We start from the raw sequence: 23,143 nt of genomic DNA on the forward strand, positions 1-23,143 counted from the left end.
CTAGAAATGGAACCTAGGGCCTCACACAAGCCATACAAGTACGAGTACTCTACCACTAAAGCTACACCATGGCCCAGCCTACTTAAACAAGCTTAAATAAGTTCTGAGCACTAGCTAATAGGGGTCAGTGAGCTGGCTCAGCCAGGAAAGATGTTTGACCCACACTAGTTTATAAACGGACTTTCCCTCCAAACCCAACACCGCCTCCTTCCACACATATGAAACCTGAGTGAATTCTGTTTGTTGTCTTGTGTGTACTCTTTTCCTCCCCTGAAAACACACATACACATGTGCCTTTGCACATGTACACACATGCATATGCTCATTTCTATACATGTATGTATAGCCACCTTCATCCTTGTACTTCCTGAAGTCTATGTGAACTAATCTACTTTCTTGGGGGAGGAGAATGTATGCCCTTAATACTAGCACTTGAGAGACAAATCTTTACGAGTTTGAGGCTAGCTTTGTCTATATGTTCAGTTATAGGTCACCCAAGCGACACAGTGAGACCATGTCTAAAAAAATAAAAAAAATCTGTTTGCCCTCAAGTTGCTATTGCATTTCCCCACTATCCTTCATGCATCTTCATTATATACAGTTTGTCATTTACTTCTGGGAGAAACCATCAGATGCCAGCTTAAACCTCATGTGGGGGACAAGGTGTGCCCCAACCCTTCCCCGACTGCAATGTGTTCCTTGCTACCAGTCTTGGTTAGCATAATTCCATTTTGTTTTTATTATTTTTGCTATTGCTATTTTCACACACACACACACACACACACACACACCATGGACAACTTGCAGAAATGAGTTCCTTCTCCTTCCACCTTGTGGTTCGGTTCCAGGGATCAAACTCAGGTCTGCAGGCTTGGCGGCAAGCGCCGTTACTCACTGAGCCATTTCGCCGGCCTGGCTTCATTTTTATTCAGAGCACTTTCCCTCCCTGTCTTATGTGTTGATTGTTAATATTTAGTTGTCTTGTCTCCATTTCTAGATGTCTGCCCACATTGTGTTCATTACAATAGTCTGTAAATCAAGCACAGGCACGAAGCAGAGGCTAATAAATATGTAATTTATACCTGCAAGTAATATATTCCATCTTTGACTGTCGGAGTTCAAATAAAGAAACAGAGCCACTGTGCATGAGACAGGTGACAGGCATATAGTATTTGCGAGCACATGCACAAACATAAGACATGTGCAATATGGTGTGGGTTTTGTTTTGTTTTGTTTTGGGGGGGGGGACTCAATCCATGTAATCATGTGCTCTTCATGAACAGTGTCCCTGGGACCATGACCATCTGACACTGCTGCTTGATGACAGGTCAGGCAACTGGACCAAGGGTGGATGTGAAACAGAGGACAAGCCAGCTGACATCTGTCGCCACTCCAAAACTGGAGATGGCTACCCTGAAACCGCTGGCTCCCTTTGTTCCAAACCTAAACACACACTTGACCCAGGATGGCAAAGAAGGCGGAACACTGATGGGCCTGGCTGTCATTCCAATGTGGTGATGGGGTGGAGCTACAAAAGCATACGCGCCTATGTTTTGGGGTGTTAAAAAAGAAAAATAAGCAGTATGGAGATGGCTTCGTTGGAGAGTGCTGTGAGCATAATAACCTGAGTTCAGACGCCCAGCACCAAAGTAAGAAGCATGGGCAGGGGTGCGCATCTGTAATCCCAGGGCAGGGGTGCGCATCTGTAACCCCAGTGCAGAGGCTCGCATCTCTAACCCCAGGGCAGGGGCAAGCATCTGTAATCCCAGTGCAGAGGCTCGCATCTCTAACCCCAGGGCAGGGGCAAGCATCTGTAACCCCAGTGCAGGGCGTGTATCTGTAACCCCAGGGCAGGGGCAAGCATCTCTAACCCCAGGGCAGGGGCAAGCATCTGTAACCCCAGTGCAGGGCGTGTATCTGTAACCCCAGGGCAGGAGCGTGCATCGGTAGCCCCGGTGCTTGCACGGGGTGCTCCCTGAATCTCACTGGTCAGCCTGCCTCAACAAACAATAAAAGGACTTGTCTCAACAAATAAGGTGGAAGCTGGGCAGGTCAGTGCATTCCTACAAAGCCAGCATTCTGGCAGAGGCATTCGTGCATTAATTCATTGCTCTCGCTCTTCACAGTGGATGTAATCAGCTGCTTCAAGCTCCTGCAGGCTTGATGTCCTCATGATGGGATTGTGAGCCAAATGCACCCTTTCTCCCTTAAGTTGCTTTCGTCCCAGTAATTTGTCACAGCAGCAGAATGCCACCAAGGCGCTTGTAGTTCCAGCAAGGGCTCTGAGGAAAAGAAGAGCCTCAGCAGTCCAAAGGCATCAAAAAGCCAGCATGCGTCTCTCTGCTCTCTGCAGCGTCCATGACCCACTGATAATCTCCCAGGACTCGCTTCAGAAAGCGCTTCACTGTCCTCGACTGCCACCACAGCTGCCAGTTGGGACCACTCCCTTTATGTCACGGCTGTCGCCATTTCCTTTGATTTGACCACACTTTGCTGATTTTTCTCTCTTCCATTCCTCCCCACTCCTCTCCTTATTTCAGCCAGACTACGGCTTCTTTTTCTCTTTGCATTCCTACACACACTCTATAAACTTTCTTCCTCTAAGTTTCCATTTGGGCAAGCCAAAGCTTCTTAGTGAGACCCTGTCTCAAAACAACTATCTATCTATCTATCTATCTATCTATCTATCTATCTATCTATCTATCTATCTATCTATCTATCCATCCATCCAACATATGTGTGTGTGTGTGTGTGTGTGTGTGTGTGTGTGGTATAGATGTCCCACTTATGGCTGAACACTCAACAGTCACCGATTTTCATCCGTCTCTGCAGTTACCACCATTCACGGCAGAAGGAAGCTCCTGTTACCAAAGGAATTGCCAGCACTAATCTATGAGCATGAACACAGCCATGCAGAAGACAACTGAATGTGCATGGGCATCATGTCCATTTCCCCATTAGTTCCTTTAACCTCCAAAGCTAGGGACTTACAGATTTTCTCCTTGAAAAGTTTCTGCACCATAAGCCTCTCCACTTATGCAACAATCCAAATCAGACCAAATCAAACCAAATTAGAAAAAGCCCAGGTTTAATGGATACCAGTACTCCCTGATGGCTTTCCAGTCCTCCAGAGAGGGGATGGAAAGGAAGACCAGAAAACCATGTGTTTGTTTTCTGGTGTGTGTGGGGGGCAGTTTAAATACCCTGTGAGAATGGTCTTGAGCATCTTTGGGGAGGGGTCATCATTTGGCAGGCTTTCTTTGGAGCAGAGTCTGGACTGAGGCAACTCCCAGGGGAGGGGGCTAGCCATGGGAAGGGTTATTAACTGCCAGAAAGAATGGGACAGAGAAGTATGCTGGTTGTGCAGAAGAGGCACAGGTGAATGAATGAGTTGAGACCAGATAAGTGCTTTTAAAACCAGATTTCAGTTGCTGGGTAGGTGCCTATTTGAGCTTGGAGAGGTGGCACCAATGGTGAAGCCCCAGGAACTGGTAGCGATGCTGGCATTAACTGGAAGGCCCTCTGTAAGTTGGTCTTGGCCCAGACAGCAGGAGTAACCTGTAAAATATGCTTGAAATGGGTGGGGTCAAAATAGGCTCTGGAGACTGTTAGTTGTCACCAGACCAGATTTCTTGATACAGCAGCAGAACTTTTCCCAGGAACCTGCAGGTATCTGTAAGACATCCAGAATAGATTTACATCTTGGTGTCATAGCAAAAGGCTTTAGGTTAAAAAGCACAAACATTTTAGAAGACAATTAGAGAAATTGAAAACTCCGAACCTCTAATGATACGTCTGAAACCTGTGAGTCCTGGACTATGAAGCCTGTGAAAGAGGCACCCCTGCTGTATTTTAGCAGGAAACTTAACAAGTGAAGCAATGAGCTACCGGCACCCTAAGTCATCCAATGCCCTCAGACAGACCTGAGAGGGATAAGTGAAGGAGCACACATGAGAAAGCTGTTCCAGCTACCCAGGCAATCCCAAGTCTCTCCATGGTCTTTGGTGAACGCCAGTCTTAGAAACAGTTCTTGCCTTTAGGTGGTAAGTGCAGGAGGCCTGACAGATTTTCTGGGGGGGGGGGGCAGGGTTCAGTCTACCTGTCTTGGCAGGATGAGAAGATGGATCTCATGGTACAGTGTCCTCCATTCCAGGCAGGGTCCAGGCAGCTTTTTGTTGAGTGGGTGGCTTTGACATATCCAAAGGCAAGCCTCCTCGAGGAAATTCTGCAGCTACGCATCTTCTTGGAGACACAGGATGCTGCAGGAGCTGACATGTATCATAAGAAGCTCTTTTGTTAAATGCTATACTCTCAGATCTGTAAAGGCACTTGAGAATCAGGGTACTATTACCTGTCAGGTATATCCAAATTAGACATATAAGTTAAATTTGGACATCTAGTTTACCCAGTCAGTTACCAATGTCAGTAGAGGCAAGAAGATCAAAAGGAATATTTCAGTAAGCCAACATATACTGGAGGTGAAATGTCTCTTTGGTAGGGCCAGTGCACGAGTACGAGGGTACTCTTACCAAAGACTCCTGTGGATTCAAGTCCAGAGAGCCGGTGGGCTGCTGTCTTTTTTTTTTTTTTTTTTTGAGACAGGGTTTCTCTGTATAACAATCCTGACTCTCCTGCAGTTCACTTTGTAGTTCAGGCTGGCCTTGAACTCACTGACATCCTCCTGCCTCTGCCTCCCAAGTACTGGGATTACAGGTGTGAGTTACCACCACCTGGCTGTTGTTTTAGCTAGGGTTTCTATTGCTGTGAAGAGAAACCATGACCACGGCAACACTTTTTTTTTTTGAGACAGGGTTTCTCTTTATATCTCTGGCTGTCCTAGAACTCACTTTGTAGACCAGGCCTCGAACTCACAGAGATCCACCTGCCTCTGCCTCCTCTGTGCTGGTATTAAAGGCATGAGCCACCCAGTTGACTACCGCAACTCTTTAAAGAAAACATTTAACTGGGGTGGCTTGTTCATTATCATCATGGAGGGGAGCATATCAACATAAGGGCAGACATGGTGCCAGCTACATCTTGATCAGAAGGCAACAGGAATTAGATTATGACACTGGGCGGTATCCTGAGCATAGGATACCTCAAAAGCCTACCCCCACAGTGACACACTTCCTCCAACAAAGCCGCATCTCTTAATATTGCCACTCGCTGTGAGTTTATAGGGGTCCACATTGCTGCTCTCGCAGAAGACTTGGATTTGATGTATACAGCACTCTGTAACTCTACTTCCGGGGTCTCATGGCTTCTTCAGGCCTTTCTGGGCACCAGGCATGAATGTGGTATACAGCCATGCATGCAAGCAAAAATACTAACACAGAAAATGTAAGATAAAGCAATGTGCCTTACCTCTCCGAGGAGTGGATGGTGGTGGGCGTGGGGGAGAGTAAGTGGAGGGAATGGGAGAAGGGGAGGGAGTGGGAACTTGGATTGGGTATATATAGTGGGGAAAAAAGATAGTTTGTTTTCTTTTTTAAAAATTAAAAAAATAAAATGCACAAGGAGGTATAATTAATTACACTGTAGGAGAATGGAGATTAAAAAAAGAAAATGTAAGATAAAATTAACTTGTTCAGTTGGAACCTCCAGCTCGCCCCTGCATGGTAAGGAAAGCCCCATTCCACTCTCTTTTTCTCCCTCCCCTCCACTCCCCTCCCTTTCCTCCCTCCCTCTCTCTCTCTCCAAACCCCGCCTGCTCAGAGTATCTCCCAACAAAGAAAAGGCACCAAAAAATCCAGTTCTGAATTTCTGGTGGCAACTGCAACTTCCTCCTCTGTTGCCGACAGCAGCGCAAATCCCTGCCTGTGCTCAGCTTTTGACCATACTTGGGCACAAACCCAGGTGGATAAGTCACCGCCCATCACCAACAACCTATAAAGTCTCCTTGCTTTAATTGGGTGGGGGTGGGGGTGGGGGAGCGGACGGACTGAGGTGGGGGGGCGGTGCAGCTTCCCCAGCCTCGATCCCTGTGACTGCAGAATTTGCCTGGGAATTGCTTTGCTTAAATAAATCTGTTGTTTTGAGAGGTCTAAATTTACCCCCTTTTACAACCGGATCTAGGTTTTAGTTTTCTTTAAGAGCAAACCAGTTCCCCCCACCCCTCAGGCAAAGGACTATTCATTAGTCACCACCGCCCCTGACAGCAGAGACAAGAAGCGGAGCACAAAGAGGCCTGAACCAGCTCCAATACTGAAATGGACCCAGACTTGCCCCAGTATGCCCAGTGATTGAAAAACTAAAACCTCAGCTAATCAAGAATAAACTAACTGCTGCTTGTTTAACCAATCATGCTTTAGATGACCTAACTGTTTCTATAATCCCCCTCGCTATGATTTGTCCTGGGTCGTCACCATTTTGCACAGGCAAACGATCTGCATACGCTGGTTAATAAACGTTCTTTGCTCTTGCATACTATCTGAGTCTGGGGTCTTCCCTCGGCGTTTTCTTGGACCCCTACAATTATACTTTTTCAGCTAAGCTTGATCTGGCTTACTGCATCGGAGAAGAAACTTATTATTGGTGGAGCAGAAATTCTATTGAAAAAATTTAAAAAGTCTCCCCCCCCCCAAAAAAAAAGAAAGTCACTTTGTTGGCATATACCAGCAATCCCTTCCCCTTGGAAGGCAGAAACAGGAGGATTGCTGCAAGTCTGGGGCCATCCTGGCCTAAAGAACAAATTCGAGGCCCGCCTGGACCTCTAAAGACAACCCTGCCCTCAAAACAAACGCACTTTGTTGACATGACCCGTGCAGTGCTCAAGTGCAGCTGTGTTTCTAGGCCGCACGCTCTCATTAGAAGCTTTCTCTGGCACCCCTGGCTCTGCCCCCAGTTTTAGCTGAAGCACTTTCTACTTCCGGCCTCCTAGCAGCACACATTTCCATTCCAATAAGTAAACCCCACAGCGGAAGGAGGAGCGTGCCTCTCCGTGACCCAGCAAAAACTGGAACCAGGCCTGTTTCCAACCGGAAGGGCTTTATGAAGGGATGGAAGATGCGGTTGGCCGGACTCGGGTCAGGCATTTGCTGTGGAGCTAAGGCGCCCAACCACATCCCTCCTCCACGTCTGGCCTCCTTCCAGGACTGTGCTCTGCAATTAGAACAGCTGCCCTCCTTGTCAGCGAGGGAATGAAAAACAGGAAGTGAGTGGGTGTGATCTGTGGGTATCAGGATACTGGCTTTGCTGGCTTTGGCTTCTGCTGGGGCGCAGGCGGGTGGGAGTGGGCGCAGTACCTGAACACTGAAATCCTGAAGAATAAAGACTGACTCTCAGCCATCTTGGATTGTTCACTACCGGCAATGCTGTGGGATTTGTTTTTAGACAAACCAGACTCAAAAACAGTTTGGTTCTTCTTAGTTGAACCTTATCACAAGAAAAGCAAACATTTCACTGAAGGATTTTCTACCATCAATCAAGTCTCCAAACATCTCGCCTTGGGTTTTTGTTCTTCGAATTTTGTTTTGAGGACTAAAGTCATTGTGCCCTATGTCACCAATCAGCCACATACCCAGCACTGGACCTTATGTGACATGTGGAGAGCCTAAAATAATGTCAGTAATTTAACCAGGCGCAAGCTCTACATTTTAGGGGCTGTGTGTGTGTGGAGAGAGAGAGAGAGAGAGAGAGAGAGAGAGAGAGAGAGAGAGAGAGAGAGAGAGAGAGAGAGAGAGAGAGAGAGAGAGAGAGAGAGAGAGAGAGAGAGAGAGAGAGAGAGAGAGAGAGAGAGGGTGTGTCCAGCTTTTAAAAGCTGCCTAGTGCATGCACACAGGGGGTTGGCATGACTATGTCATATGCAGATGACGGGCTCATGCCTGCGTGCAAGGGCTTAGTTGAGTCATAGTGGATGTAACCATGCATGCGTGCATGTGGGTCACACTGGGATCCTTTAACATTCAGGCACTTCTGCCTGAGGGCATATCCGCATGTGTATGGCTCTAGAACCTGGAAGTGCAGCCTTATTTGTGGCTGAGATCATTACAAGAAGAGGAAGAGGTAGGCAGAATTCTGCCTTTTAAAGGTGTTGAGGAATATTATTTTCAGGTGTGTGACTTTTGTCTATGCTGCATTTAACTCTGTGAAGCTGTGTTACTGTGGCTGTCTAAAACACCTGATGGTCTAATAAATAGATGAACAGCCAATAGCAAGGCAGGAGCAAGGATAGGTGGAGCTGGCAGGCAGAGAGTATAAATAGAAAGAGGAAAAGGAGAAGCAAGCAATAAAGGAGAGGAGAACATCAGGGGTTAGTTATCCAGCTACACAGCATGCCACAGAGAAAGAAATAAACAAAGGTATGCAGAAATAGAGAAAGATAAATGCCCAGAGGAAAAAAGTAGTCGGGATAATTTAAGAAAGCTGACAAGAAACAAGCCAAGCTAAAGCATTCACATCTGAGAATAAGTCTTCATGTGTGATTTATTTGGGAGCAGAGTGGCAGGCCCCTCAAAAAGTCAAAACATTACACAACATAAAGGGACACAGTACTGCCTGCCATGCACCCAAGGGTGACACACTCTGTCAGGTCCCCAAGGGGCAGGGGCAGGGGCAGGTGTGCCTGGATGCTAACAGCCATCACACCTATCTTAAAAAATGTGGATTATGGGGATGGAATACAGATTCTTGGGCTTGCAAGGAAAGCACTATATTGACTGAGCTATCTTTCCAGGCCCTCATGTTATGGGGCGTCCACCAGAGATAACCATTCAGATGTAGTTTATAGCCAATTGAAAGCCTTTATTCCAGCCAGCTGGGACTACAGTCAGGCATTTGGGACCTAAGTGTAACCCTGAGCATTTAGAGCAATGGGCTTTAAAGGCAAAAACCACATCCTGGTATCTTACTTTGCAGCTGGAAGGGGGTGGGATTGTGCATGCAAGCAGTTTGACAGAAGCTACAGCAAGCAGTTACCTGCAGCCTGTGGGTCAGTTGCACAAGCAGGCAGTTGGACAAAAACTAAGTTAGCTGTGTTTCACTTTGGTTTCCTAGAGTAGAGCTGGATAATTTCCCATGGGATTTTCCATCAAGGAGTTTAAATTCTAGTTAAATCTGAAATGGCCTTCACAAGAATACAAGCTGGGCTGGGAGGTAGCGGCACAGACCTTTATTCCCAGTGCTTGGGAGGCAGACACAGGTGGATTGCTGTGAGTTCAAGGCCAGCCTGGTCTCTAGTGTGAGTCCCTTGACATCCAAGATTATGCAGAGAGAGCTGGACTCGAAAAACAAAAACAAACAAAACAAACAAATGAAAGCAAGATGGAGGAATCTCTGGACTGTTTTGCCTTGTCACAAGCCCCAGTGATTCTGTGGACATGGGTCAAATTATTACTTGTCCTCTTCTATGGGGACATTGTTGGTCCTAAAGAACAGTAGCTTAACTGACTATTCTCTGCTTGATGTAAATTGGCCATGATGTTGAAGATGCTGGGTCTAATCTTTAGCCTGATGAAATTTAAGAATAAACAGTCTGGCTAATGCTGACCTTAAGGTTGTCATGGGGACCAGGTAAACAGAGACTGATACCAATTATCTTGAAAGACCTGGATATATCCAGACCCCCACCCCCACCCCTGCAGGAAAAAAATAGAGCCAAAAATCTAAGCAGGGAGTAAAGAATCAGAAATCTAGGATTAGCCGGTTCAGTTTCAGGAACTAGCTGAAGATAAAGTTAGATTGTAATCTTGAATATAATCTTGAGAAACAGGGAGTTGCCCCCTTGTGATGATCACTGGTATTTTCAGAATTTTCTAGGACGCCCTCCCTATCCACTTCGGATTACTGGGCTGTGGTTTCTTCCTTTAAAAACCCCTTCTCCTCAAGTTATGCAGGGGACCCACAAGATCCTTGTCTGTCAGGGGCTTGGCAGGGATGAAGACTGGCATCTGTGGAGCCAATGTGTGTTTGATTCAAAAGCAGGCCTTGGTATTGGGTCACCTGGGTGTTAGACATCCCTCTCTCAGGTGTTCCCCCTCAAGTGACTTCAGCCGAGTGTGGGGCTGTCAGGGACAGTTCTTGTCCCAAAATTAACTTGTCAGCTTCTTTTACCAGCAGGTCAGTGGCAACTATGGCCCTTATACATGCCAGCCATCTGGTTGCAACTGAGTCAAGTCTCTTGGGCAAATTTGCCAGGCTGAAGATCTGCCCGGGTGGGGGTTCAGGTCCCAAAGAGAATGTAGGGCAGGGAGGAGACAGACATGGTCTGAGACGGCTTCCAGCTTATTTACTGAATAAAGAATATACTGTTTGTACCCATAGTTGTGGATAGGATTAAATGGGAAAAAGGAGGCCTGGGAGCTGGGGTGTGGTTTGAGATCAAGGGTTGAGGAAACTTTGACCTTGACAGTAGGCACCAGGCCTGTGTTAAGGAAGGGTCGGTCACAAGTTCCTCCTGCCAGAGACAAGAATGACTTTCCTTTTTAGCAAACAGGAACTTTCTTCTAAGTGCCTGACCTTGGGAAAAGGACTGGGGTGGGGGTGGGGGGTCAGACTCTCCATTATAAAAGATTGCAGTTTTTTTATATGGCTTAGTTTATCCAAAGCTAAACCTTAAAAGTGAGCAAAGATGAAACTTGACAAATGTCATTGTGGACCTGACTGTACTGTAGGTATTTATAAGTCTTGATTATGAAATATACCTTAGTTACCAAACAGATGTTACTAACCTGAATTTTCTAGCAGCTTGGTGTTAACTTGTGTGGGAGTAGGCCGAGTTACATGGTTTTGTAATAGCCAAAGTTAGGTTTTAGGTTTCGATTACTATGCCGTAGAGATCCATGAAACAAAAATGCCTCTGCTCTGCACACCCCTTGCCCAAGGAGAGATAGCTCCTGAAATGCTGGAGGCCATTGTTTACGGGAAATAACAAGCCACATGTTTTAACTCCCCTAAATATGTTTTTTTGACCCATCTGCACCAGTTGAGTTAGATCACATGTGGGCAGGAAGTACGTAGGCAGGAAATACGTCAGGACGTACGCTTGCCCCATTGGACCTGAGGGGAAATATTTAAGCCAATGCAAACTGTATGGACCTAGTCAGAGCCCATCCAGTAGTTCATTAAAGCTTGCTTCAAATTTGGCTTTAAATTGTGGTAGTATCTTATTCTCAACCAATGGGATTAATGGTGGTGGGGATTTTTTTTTTCCAAATAATTATTTTGCTTCAAGAGGCTACCATTGTACACGTTTTTATCCTTCAACAAAGCCCACACAAAATTTCCCAAAGGAAGAGGTATAATAGTGAGAATTATCAAAAACGAAAGTAAAAGGTGCTGGACAAGTGTGATCCACAAAGTTGAAATGTTGGAGCTTTGTCATGCATCAGTGGTCGCCATGCGGTTCATGCCAATGCCACTAATGCCACTAGTCTTTTCCAGGGTTCCCAGGGTTTGCCTGAGGACCTCCTCCGCAACGCCTCTGGCCTCCCCCTTCTATGTATAAGTAGAAGTGGACTGGTGTAGTAAAGTCTGGTAGGGCCCAGCTGGAACAGACACCTTTTCAAGGCTTTGAAGGCCCTCTGTGCAGTCTCAGACTGTTCCAAGGGCTGCGTACCTCCGGTGCTGGCAGAGAGGGACTTGGCAGTGTCAGCAATGAATATTCACAGCCAGCAGTACCCAGCGGCCCCCAGGAATTCCCATATTTGTGTTGTGTTTTCAATGTGGTATCTGGGATTTGCAGGATGGCTGAAATACGAGCATGTGAAAGCAGCGGTTTTCCTTTCCCTAGGTTGTAGCCCAGGTCTATGTCCCGAGGGGCACAAAGCTGAACATGGATCCTATGTGGCTGAAACTGTACCCCAGGGCTTGGGCTCACATTTCTCAACCTGTGGGTCAGGACCCCTTTGTGGGTTGAATGGCCCTTTCACAGGGGTTGCCTGAGACCCTCAGAAAACACAGATGTTTATTACTCATAAAAGTAGCAAACTTTTTTTTTTCAAGACAGGGTTTCACTGTAACAGCTCTGACTGTGCTGGAACTCACTCTGTAGACCAGGCTGGTCTGGTTCTCACACAGATCCTCTGTCTCCCAAGTGCTGGGTTTAAAGGTGTGTGCCACCACCACCTAGCCAGTAGCAACTCTTACTTTATGAAGTACCAATAAAAGTAATGTATGGTTGGGGTCACCACAACATGAGGAACTGTATAAAAGGTTTGTAGTATCAGGAAGGTTGAGAACCTTGGAGGGTTTCTAAGAGATCTCCTACATTCCTCCTCAGTGGTCAAGGCTGTCGGGAGGTCATCTTTGTACAGGAGCAGAGTGGTGACTTTTGTCTAAATTCCAACGGATCTACCTTTTAGCAAACAATGTTGGTGAGTTTTTCTTTTGTTTTTAAAGCCATTTCCTGGTCTATTTCCTGTTTCTCTTGTCTGTTTCCCTAGGGGCAGTGGTCACTGGTTTTTTTTCCCTGTCTGTCTTTAGCTGAATCTTAGCTATTGTAAACTTTCTGAGCTGCTCCCAAAAGACCTATTCATCCCCTCAAATCTTTCTTGTTTATAGAGCTCTCTCCTTATGTGTGGGGCCAACTGCATGACAAAGCAATATTAGTGGGACCGTTGAGGTAGAAGCTCTGATGTGGGATACCCTTCTGTATGCTGTGAATATGTTTTATTACCAATGGTTAATAAAGAAGCCAATTTGGCCACTAGGCAGGCAGAATAGAGCCAGGCAGGAAATCCTAGCAAAGATACAGGGAAAAAGAAGATGGAGTCTAGGAGATGCCAGCAGTTGCTGGAGAAGCAAGATGTGAGGCAACAAGCCACAAGCCTTGTAGTAAAATAGACACTAATAGAAATGGGTTAATTTAAGTTGTAAGAGTTAGTTAACAATAAGCCTGAGCTAATAGGCCAAACAGTTTATAATTTATATTAAGCCTCAGAGTGGTTATTCGGGAATTGGTGGGCAGGAGAAAAACCTCCAGTTATAAAGCTCTGCCTCTGCTCCAGCCTCACTTTCACCCACTGCAAACCCACCCAGATGTTCGACTGGGAAACTGGCCCCACTCCTCACACTCCAGACCAGGCCCCTCAGAAAGCTTGCCAGTGATGTGGGAGTCCCCTCTGTATGCTGTGATTATCATTAATGAATAAAGAAACTGCTTTGGACCTATAGCGAGGCAGAACTTAGGTAGGCAGGGAAAGCTAGGCTGAATGTTGGGAGTAAGAAGGGTGGAGTCAAAGAGATGCTCCCAGAGATAGATGTGCTGAAACTTTGCTAGTAGGCTATGATCTCATGGTGAGATACAGATTAATGGATATGGGTTAAATTAATATGTAAGAGTTAGCCAATAAGAAACTAGAGCTAATGGGCCAATCAGTGATTTAAATAATACACTTTCTGTGTGATTATTTTGGGTCTAAGTTAGCCGGGCAGTAGGGAACCAACAAGCAGCCTCCTTGCAACACACCAAAGGTCAGCTCCTCCCCCTAGATGCTCAAGAACTTCCCTACAGGATATTTCAGACCTAATCACTGGATGTGCAACATGGTTTCCCCCTCTTTCCCAAGACTACCACTGTTAAGATTCAGGCATTACGCTGGTAGAATGTACCCAGGTTGTACCCTGGCCAGCCCAGGGACCTAGTCAGTATGCAGGTGCAAAGGTCCCTTTAAGAGACAAGCTTCACCGGGTGGTGGTGGTGCACGCCTTTAATCCCAGCACTCAGGAGGCAGAGGCAGGTGGATCTCTGTGAGTTCGAGACCAGCCTGGTCTACAAGAGCTAGCTCCAGGACAGGCTCTAAAGCTGCAGAGAAACCCTGTCTGGAAAAACCAAAAAAAAAAAAAAAAAAAAAAAAAAAAAAAAAAAAAAAAAAAGAGACAAGCTTCACCTACTCCCTTCTCTCTTCCTTTCTGCAAATTCTGAGGAAGCAGTCTCTCTTTCCCTCTCCCTCCCCTTCATCCCCCCCCCCCCTCTCTCTCTCTCTCCCCTTCCCATTCCTTTTATCTCAATAAACTCCATACTCAGCTTCTGTCCGTAAGGTGTATTTGTCTCTGGTGGTCCTCATGCGGGTCCCACTTGCACTGTTTTCCCACCTGGGAATGCTTTGTTAAAATTAAAACCTGGACTTTAATTCGGCTTGATTAGCTTATTACATTGGCAGAGTTACCCACTTTGGGGGGAACACATTTTTACTTATCAGGGACTGTGGGAATAAATACCCAATATGTTTCCCAGAGCCTTTCCAGAAACCCAGCAGGTAACTCATCAAATCCTTGATGAAACTGACTTAAATAAGTAGGTTTTCTGACTGCTGATTTCAATCCTTCCAATAATGTTTGGTGAAAAAGCATCCCACACCCTCTTACTTCAAAACAGTTTCCAACAGGCTGATAACGGCCTGTGGCTTCTCTGAAAATGGAGGGTTTTGGGGTCTCCCAATTATACAAGTCAGTGGTAGAGAAAGGAGACATAAACCATGGATGAGGAATGAGTTGAACGTCCACCACCAACCCCCACCCCACACTACTGGGGGAATTACTTCTCTTTCCCTGGGTGCACCTAGGTGCTTCAAGCAGACCATGGAGGGAGCATTGCTGCTCAGAGAGCTACTTCTCCCTCTGCGCACCCTGGGGCCTCCCTCTCTGCAGAGAACTGGATCAGACAGGACCCATGATGAAAGGAGCCACCAGTGAGTGCCCCTGCTGGGGCTTGTAGCACACTACATGCTAGGTAGGGTTCGCAAGTTGGGCAAGGGGCTGGAGATTAAAGCACACATACACAGACACTGAGTTGGTAAGTGCTGATTGGGTATTTTAATTAGATTAGTGAAAACAATGAATTTTTATTTCTAGGCCTTGATGTTTTGGTAGTTGGACCTTGGTGGGCAGCCTCAGGAATGAGTCAGTGGTCAAATAAGCGAATGGACCTTGGTGGCTGGCTTTAGGGATGTAATCTAAGGGTTCAGCAAAGGGGGAGGGACCTGGAAAGGGCAAAACCCGCTAGTGCTATGTTTGCCATGCTTGGCTCTGCTAGAGACCTTCAGAGACTCTGCTTCAGGATTCCCCAAAGACTAGAGGTGAGGGTGGCCTGGAAAGTTAGTAGACTCTTTTACATTAAAAAAAAATCCAGACATAGTCATTTATACCTTTAATTCCAGCACTTGAGAGTCAGAGGCAGGTGGATGTCTGTGAGTGAGAGGCCAGGCTGATCTATATAGTGGGTTCCATGTCAGGTCTCACTGTGTAGCTCTGGCTGGCCTGAAATGCTTGCCTCTGCTGGGAATAAAGGTGTGTGCCACCATGTCTGACTCTTTACTGGCTTTGTAAAGGATGATATTACACAGGATACAGATAAATTGGTGCCTAGGACAACATGTGGGAAAGGACACAGAGCTGCCATGCTTCTTGAGAACACCAGTCTCCAGGGACTTGAACATGGTTAGCTGTTGGGATAGTCTGGGAAAACTGTCTCTAGAGTTTCAAGGGGGCATTTAATAGTATAATAATGACAGAAGGGTAGACAATCATGCTGAAATGTGATTGGACAAAAAACACTGAAACTGTCAAGGAACACATTTCTGTTTTTGGAAAGGTATTATCTAACTGGGTGGGGATATTCAGCCAGGCCTTCTTGCATTGCATTTTGGCCTCTCTTGGCTATGAACTTCCCTCCAGGGTATGAGGCAAGACTCCTCTGGAATGACATAGGCCATATGTATAATCCCTTACCAGACAGAGGTAGATTTGATGAGCTTTTTATAGTTATTCCCAAGGCAGAAAGGCAAGTAGTAATAGATTTTTGTGACTTGCTATGAGGAATCAACATTACAGTTCCTACGACCTGTCTTGAGGGAGTTGCAATATAGGAACCATAAATGAGAGCCCCAAAAATATGTATCATAATTTCACAACATCTGAGCTACCTAACTTAGGGGAGGTAGCAGAGGGAGAAAATGATTGGTGACTAATATGTTCAAAAATGTCCTGAAAAAAATAAATGGACTGTGGGGTGTAGATGGAGTCTTTCTGTCTTGACCACTTCCCAAATTACCACACAGAGCTCTATATTAATTATAAATGCTCAACCAATAGCTCAGGCTTATTACTAACTAGCTCTTACATTTAAGTTAACCCATATTTCTTATTTACATTCTGCCACATGGTGGTACCTTTATTAGCATAGCATGTTCATCTCTTGTTCCCTCTGAGTCCTGCTGGTGACACTGACTCCACCCTTCTCCTCATCATCTTTAGTTTGGTTGCCCCACCTATACACCCTGCCTGAGTGTAATACAATTAATATAAACCCAGAGACAGATATTGGGGTTCAATTTGAAGACCAGAAAAACAAAGCATCAAGCCACTGGCTCTTACTTCTACCTAAGTCTAAAAATGGTAATCCTGCCTCCAGGAATCCTCAGAATGAGATTGACTCTGAGAACTGTCTTCTCCTATTTTATATTCCTCTCTAATGCTGGGATTAAAGGTGTGCACCACTACCACCTGATTTCTATGGCATACTAGTATGGCTACTGGGATTAAAAGAGTTCGTCACCACTGCCTGGTCTGAAAGGCTGACCAGGGAGGCTGTTTTACATTCTGATCTTCAGGCAAGCTTTATGTATTAAAATACAAATGAAATATCACTACACATGTTTACTGGTCAATCAACATTTTATTAAACCAATCCAAGGGACTAATCTTTACAGTATACAAGAGGATTATCCTACAGCAGTTGGGGTACTGAATGGAAATGTGGAAATTTTGAGAAAGGCCATGTATAGCATGGGTTGGGGGGTGGTAGAGACACCCAGGAAAGCACTCTACCTTTTGATATATAGGTGCAGTTTGACCCTGCTAGACCAACAATATCAAAGTCATCTTTCTTTAATTTTTAACTCCTCCCAGGTCTGTCATAGCTAACAAACAGGGCAGAGCCTTGATTCATTGGTGTATTTGAGCCAGCTGTCACTGACTAAGCTCTGACTGTGGTCATTTCTTCCCCAGTCTGTTGTAGGAGGTGCATGTTAGTTCCCAGCTGCTCAGCCCCGAAATAATCACACAGAAACCCTATTATTTAAATCACTGCTTGGCCCATTAGCTCTAGCTTCTTATTGGCTAGCTCTTACATATTAATTTAACCCATTTCTATTAATCTATGATCTATGTATTGTCACATGGCTGCAGCTTACTGGCAAGGTTCGGAGCCTTTTGTCTCCTATGGTGGCTCCATGGCTTCTCTCTGACTCTACCTCCTTTCTCTCAGCATTGGGTTTAGTTTTCCATGCCTAGTTCTGCTCTACCCTATCACAGGTCCAAAACAGCTTTTCTATTGACCAATGGTATTCACAGCATACAAAGGGAAATACCACATTATCTCCCCTTTTCTGTTTAAATAAGGAAGGTTTTAACTTTAACATAGTAAAATTACATGTAACACGACAGGTATCAAGCAAGAATTATAGTTACAGTATTTATATCTACTTTATCTTTTATCATAAGCAAGGAAAGCCATAACTATAGCTATAAATTCTTAATCAAAGACCGCAGAAGAAGATAATATTACCTAAGTAAACAGAAAGTGCTTTGCAAGCAACTTCCAAAACTCTAGAAATAACAGAGACATCTCACTGCCTAGACAGTCACCCAAAGTTCTTCTGTACTGTTGGGGCATCCATCTTCAGCATACAGGTCCATAGTTTCCAGAAGACTTTTCCATGATGCAGGAAATTTCAAAGACAGTTCCACTTATATTGGCAGTTTGTCAGTCACTTCTTCTGTGTCCTGCAGAATGTCTGGCAGACTCTTTCACGAAACAGGAACTGTAAAGGACCATCTCACCTTTAGGCAAGTTCAGCAGTCATTTCTCTGAAGGTCCTGCATGTCTAGTTCACACATCATACCATCAAGCAGTCCAGGCAAGAGCAATTTCTTGCCCAAATGGCTAACCAACTCCATGAGGAACCCCTTCAATGTCCATCATCTTCTTGAAGTAGATTGGTGCTGCCAGGAAAATATGTGTCTCACTGTCATAAACAGTTATAAGTTCTTAAACATTTTAAATACCATATTTTGAAGGTCTCTGAAAGATTTCAAGAATACATATCTAATTGAATTATATCTCTGTATATCTAGAAAACCTAACATGTCTATTCACTTGACTATTATAGTTGATTATCTATTACCCTATTTTTCTTAATTATACATTACATTTTAAATGAGCTGTGCAAACATAATACCTTAATCAAAGCATATATATATATATATATATATATATATATTGACCTTAAATTTGTATCAATAAACCAAGACCTATAGCAATGTGAATCTCTATAGTATATCTCCCTTTAAATGTAAAAAAAAATTACAAACAATATTTGGGAATTTGGGCATAGTTCTTTCCAAACTACTTCCTGTTGTTTTTGGGTGGAGTATTTTTGGGGGGTGTTGATGGTGACTTTTCAGGAGGTCTTGGTCCATAAAACTACATTAGTCTTGAAGGGTTCCATAGATTCTCATCTTCTGTGGAAACAAAAGAAGAACCTCTTTTCCAAAGCAACATATCCTTAGACCAAAATTTTGAAAACAAGATACCTTTAAAGTATATATGTTGGTTACTTAGCTCCTTCACAGTCAAAAATTCAAAGAAAACACAATAATATACATGGACTCTCTGTGTATTTTCCATCTTTTCATGGTTTATTATATTCAGTCTTGTTAAAGACTTTGTTTTATTTTTTTCTAAACCATTTACTTCCCTTTATGACTCTCTATACTCTTTATCGTCTCTCTCCCAAGCCTACGTACATTTTTTTAAACATACTGTGTCTCATTTAGAGTTCTTTTATGTCTGAATCTGTCCCTGTTGTTTATATGTAATTCTTTTCTGACCAGAAATGCTTCTTAAAATGCTAAGCCCTTCTTATAAACTTAAGTGGTGGCATTGCTAGGGGAAATATGGCACTGCCTTGCTTGCCCTGCCTAGTCCAGCATGGTGGAGCTGTTTGCTGCCTCTGAGAGTCATGTACTTTACCCCATTTTTACGCACACAGTGGGTCTATGCTGCCATTAAGCATGTTATAGCACTCTGCTCACAAACCTCATTTAAATGCTCAGTCTCCTGAAAGAGTCAGAGTTCATGTTGGCAGCATGGCCCAGGAAGCTGCCATTTTAAAACCACGCGGCTTTTTTTCTGCTACTGCTGAATCAGGAAAACCTCTCTTAAAGGAACTGCAGCATGCCACCAACAAGCAGAACCCATCTGAAAAAAAATGCAGCTATATTTTATGTTTTAGTGTCTAGAATACCTTTCCAAGCCCTCTAAAGTTTTACATGGATTTAGTAGACCACACAGGAGTGCCAATTTGTTGTAGGAGGCTGCTTGTTAGTTCCTGGCTGCTCAGCCCCAAACTAATCACACAGAGACTATGTTATTTAAGTCACTGCTTGGCCCATTAGCTCTAGCTTCTTATTGGCTAGCTCTTACATATTAATTTAACCCATTTCTATTAATCTGTATATTGCCACATGGCTGTGGCTTACTGGCAAGTTTCAGCATCTCTGTCTCTGGTGGTGGCTTCATGGCTTCTCTCTGACTCTGCCCCCTTTCTCTCAGCTATCAGTTTAGTTTTCCCTGCCTAGCTCTGCTCTATGCTATTACAGGTCCAAAACAGTTTCTTTATTAACCAGTGGTATTCACAGAATACAGAGGGAACCCCACATCACTAGTCTGTGTTCAGTGACAGCATCAGCATTGTGAAGTGTGCTCCTGTGTCTTACTGGCAGATGCTTTAGACCATGCCTTATGTTTGTTTTTGAGAGTCAGGTAAACAGAGCTGTGCTGTCCTGGATATACGGCTGATGGAGGGATGCTTTTGTATTGGAAGCAGAGATACTACAATGAAAAACCTCCAAGGATGCCCTGGACAGTGTTTTATGGGCCTGAAGGATATGGAAGAGAAGGAAGGTATGTGGAGGAAATGGACAAACTTCTTAGGAGGTAGTTCTGTGTAGTTAAATTTAATTTAGCTAAGACCTTTGACGTTAGACAGAAAAAAAAGCTGTACATCTCCCTCTCCTCTTCTTGTTTTAAAGATTTATTTTTATCTTATGTGTATGGATCTTCTACACTTCTTTTTCCTGACTATGCCTGTGTAGCACAGACAAGCAGTGTAGAAGAGGACATTGCATCCTCTGAAACTGGAGTGAGATGGTGTGACTGCCATGTGGGTGCTGAGAATCAGCCCTCAGGTCTTCTGGAAAAGCAGTCAGTGCACTTCAATACTGAAGCATCCCTTCAGTCCCATGTTTTTCTGGATTCTAGTTAAATTAACCATCAACCCTGATAAAGACACTGCAAAATTCAACTTCAGAGAATGCTACTTACTAATTTTGGTGTAAAAATTGAATACATTACTAAATATAGACAAGTAAATATAAATAAGTAGTTCATAATTAGTTATAATAAAGAATATCCATATATGATTTGATATAGGAATTCAAGGATAGTTTAACATCAGGAAAGCTATCAAGATAGTCATTAACAATTTTTTTAAAAAATCAGCTATTTTGAGGAAATAATAGACAGGTTTTAGTAATCATTCCCAATAAAACACTGGAATAATTGAGATTTTTGATCATATTGTAATTAACTCCTGTTCATCAAGATGCCATATACTGCCAGTTAGGAGTGGCATACACTTTTAATCCCAGCACTTGGGAGGCAGAGGCAGGCAGATCTCTGTGGGTTTGAGGCCAGCTTGTGCTACAGAGTGAGTTTCAGGACAGCTAAGGCTATTACACAAAGAAACTCTGTCTCCAAAACTAAAAAAACAAACCAACAAAAAAGGGGATTATAAATATAAACTTGGCAGGGCCCCACATGGCTGCTATGTAAATTAACTATCCAACCGTTTTTTTAAAAATGCCATGTACTAAGTGGACACAATAATCTAGGGATAGAGAAGAAAGTTTGCCATCTGAAAAAAACTCACATATGAAAAATAGGGATCTCTTCATACATAGAGAATTTAAAGCACACACATAAATCAGTACATAAAAGAAAAAAAAGGAAAATATTTGAACTGGCTGTAGGATGTGACAACCTGCCCTATCCCAATGACACTGTCATTGCTTGCTCTATCCCAGTGGATTAGTGAATGCTTAGGCCTGTGTGGTAATTTATTCACAGCTTCCCCATCTTGGCTAAAGAAACTCACTGTGGTACCAGGCCTCCCTTAAGGGCCCTTAACCTTTGCCCTGGAATGCCTGTGAGGTCCCCTGGCTTCTAGGTGAGAAAGACTAGCATAACAGTGTTCCTGCTGTGAGGGATTTAACCATTTCTTTTCTGCTTTTGTGAACTCAATTATCACCGTGGGAACTGGATTAAGCGGTCTATTTATTACTCTTCAGAGAGGAAGAGAAACTTTGAAGAGAGAAAGACTGGTCCCTGCTCTGCTGTGGATTCCACAGATAACTGTAATGCACACCTTTGATGTCCACCTTTCTAAACCCACCTTTAGCCCCTTTGGCCCAGCAGGCTGTTTGGCTCTAAGGCTGCCATTCTTCTGCTAACAAGAAGAATAAATTAATTTAGCCTAAATGGGAAGTGAGTCTAAGTCTTTGGTCTTTCCCAGTGGATTCCAAATGCCACAACAAGACAATTCAGTAAGGAAAAAGATAGTTTCATTGATAATAAACTAAATAATGCCAATTAAAATAATTTTAATACCATCACACATCACTAAGTGATGACACAAATATAGAACAGTGGCTGGAGAGATGGCTCAGAGGTTAAGAGCACTGGCTGCTCTTGCAGAGGACTTGGATTCAGCTCCCGGCACCTACATGGCAGCTCACAACCAACTATATATAACTCTAGTTCTAGGGGGTCAACAGTCTCTTCTGATCCTTGTCAGCACAAGACACACGTGTGAACCACACCGGTACTCACAGGCAAAATACTTTATACATGTAAACAAACAACCCCCGGAAACAGAACAAAACCCAAGGGAACAAGTAAAATTCTAGCTTGTTGATGGGGTTGTGATTATGGTGGAGAATGTTCTGTGAACGTCGGGTAGAAACATGCATATGCTTGCTCAGCCCAAGCTGATTCCTCAGATTCTGCAACCAGTTCCTCCTTCCTGAAGCCTCTGCCTCCCTCCTGGTTTTTATGAGTGACATCGCCATCTTTGCTGGCATCCTTCCAAAGCTTCCTGGGTTGGTGGGAACTTGAACTGAAAGCCTAGACTTTCCGGAAGTTTGTTGACGACAAACTCTAATTGCAAGGATTAATATTGCCAAGCTTGGGTTCGGATACAATGTTATACAGGGTAATGGGATTTTGACTACCTGGGTGGCTGCCAAGAAGCCAAATAATCCAACAGGCACAGAAATTCGGCTTCTTGTGTGGTGAAAGGGGACCTGAAGGGAGATGGGCAGATAAGAGCTCTTCTCCATTCCTTGAATTCTGCTAGGGCATTATTTCTTCTAACAGAGAGTTATGTGCTATCACCCATCTTTTTGTGGCTTATGATGCACAGCCAGCATGGAGCATTGTATCTTTGTGTGTGTGTGTATATATATATATATATATATATATATATATATATATATTTATCTTTTTGCTCAAGCTGTGTGTTTTCTTAATGCTGGCTGCTCCAGGCTTGTGCCTGTACCAGCCTGTACGTCAATAACTTAATCCTGGCTCCAGACTCTGTTTTCTAAATGATTCAAACTAAGATAGTTATAATTTTGCCATAGAGATAACCTTACACATATGAGAAAGGAACGATCCATGCGAATGTTTATCGTAGCCTTTTGTGTAACAGTGAAGAATTGTAAACAGTTAGACATTATTGTGGTGGTCTTTAGAAACAGATAACATATGTCACAGAAAACAAAGTGCCTGGCGCCAAATATATAACACAGAAATAAATTAAAAAGGAAAAGTCGAAGTGGCAGAAAAATCTATATTGGATAGAATCATTAAGCTAAAATTTTAGTTACTTATTTATGTTAAAGAATTTTTTTTAAGATTTGCTTCTTTACGTAGGTGTGTGTCTCTGTGTGTGTTTGATTGTGCATGTTGGTGCCTGTGGAGGCGAGAACGCCCCTTGAGCTGCCTGATGTGGTGGCTTGGAACTGAACTCCAGTCTCTGAAAGAGCAGCCAGCACTCTCTTGGATACCCATTGACACAAAGCT

This window comes from Arvicola amphibius, chromosome 2, assembly GCF_903992535.2.
Source record: "Arvicola amphibius chromosome 2, mArvAmp1.2, whole genome shotgun sequence".
Lineage (NCBI taxonomy): Eukaryota > Metazoa > Chordata > Mammalia > Rodentia > Cricetidae > Arvicola > Arvicola amphibius.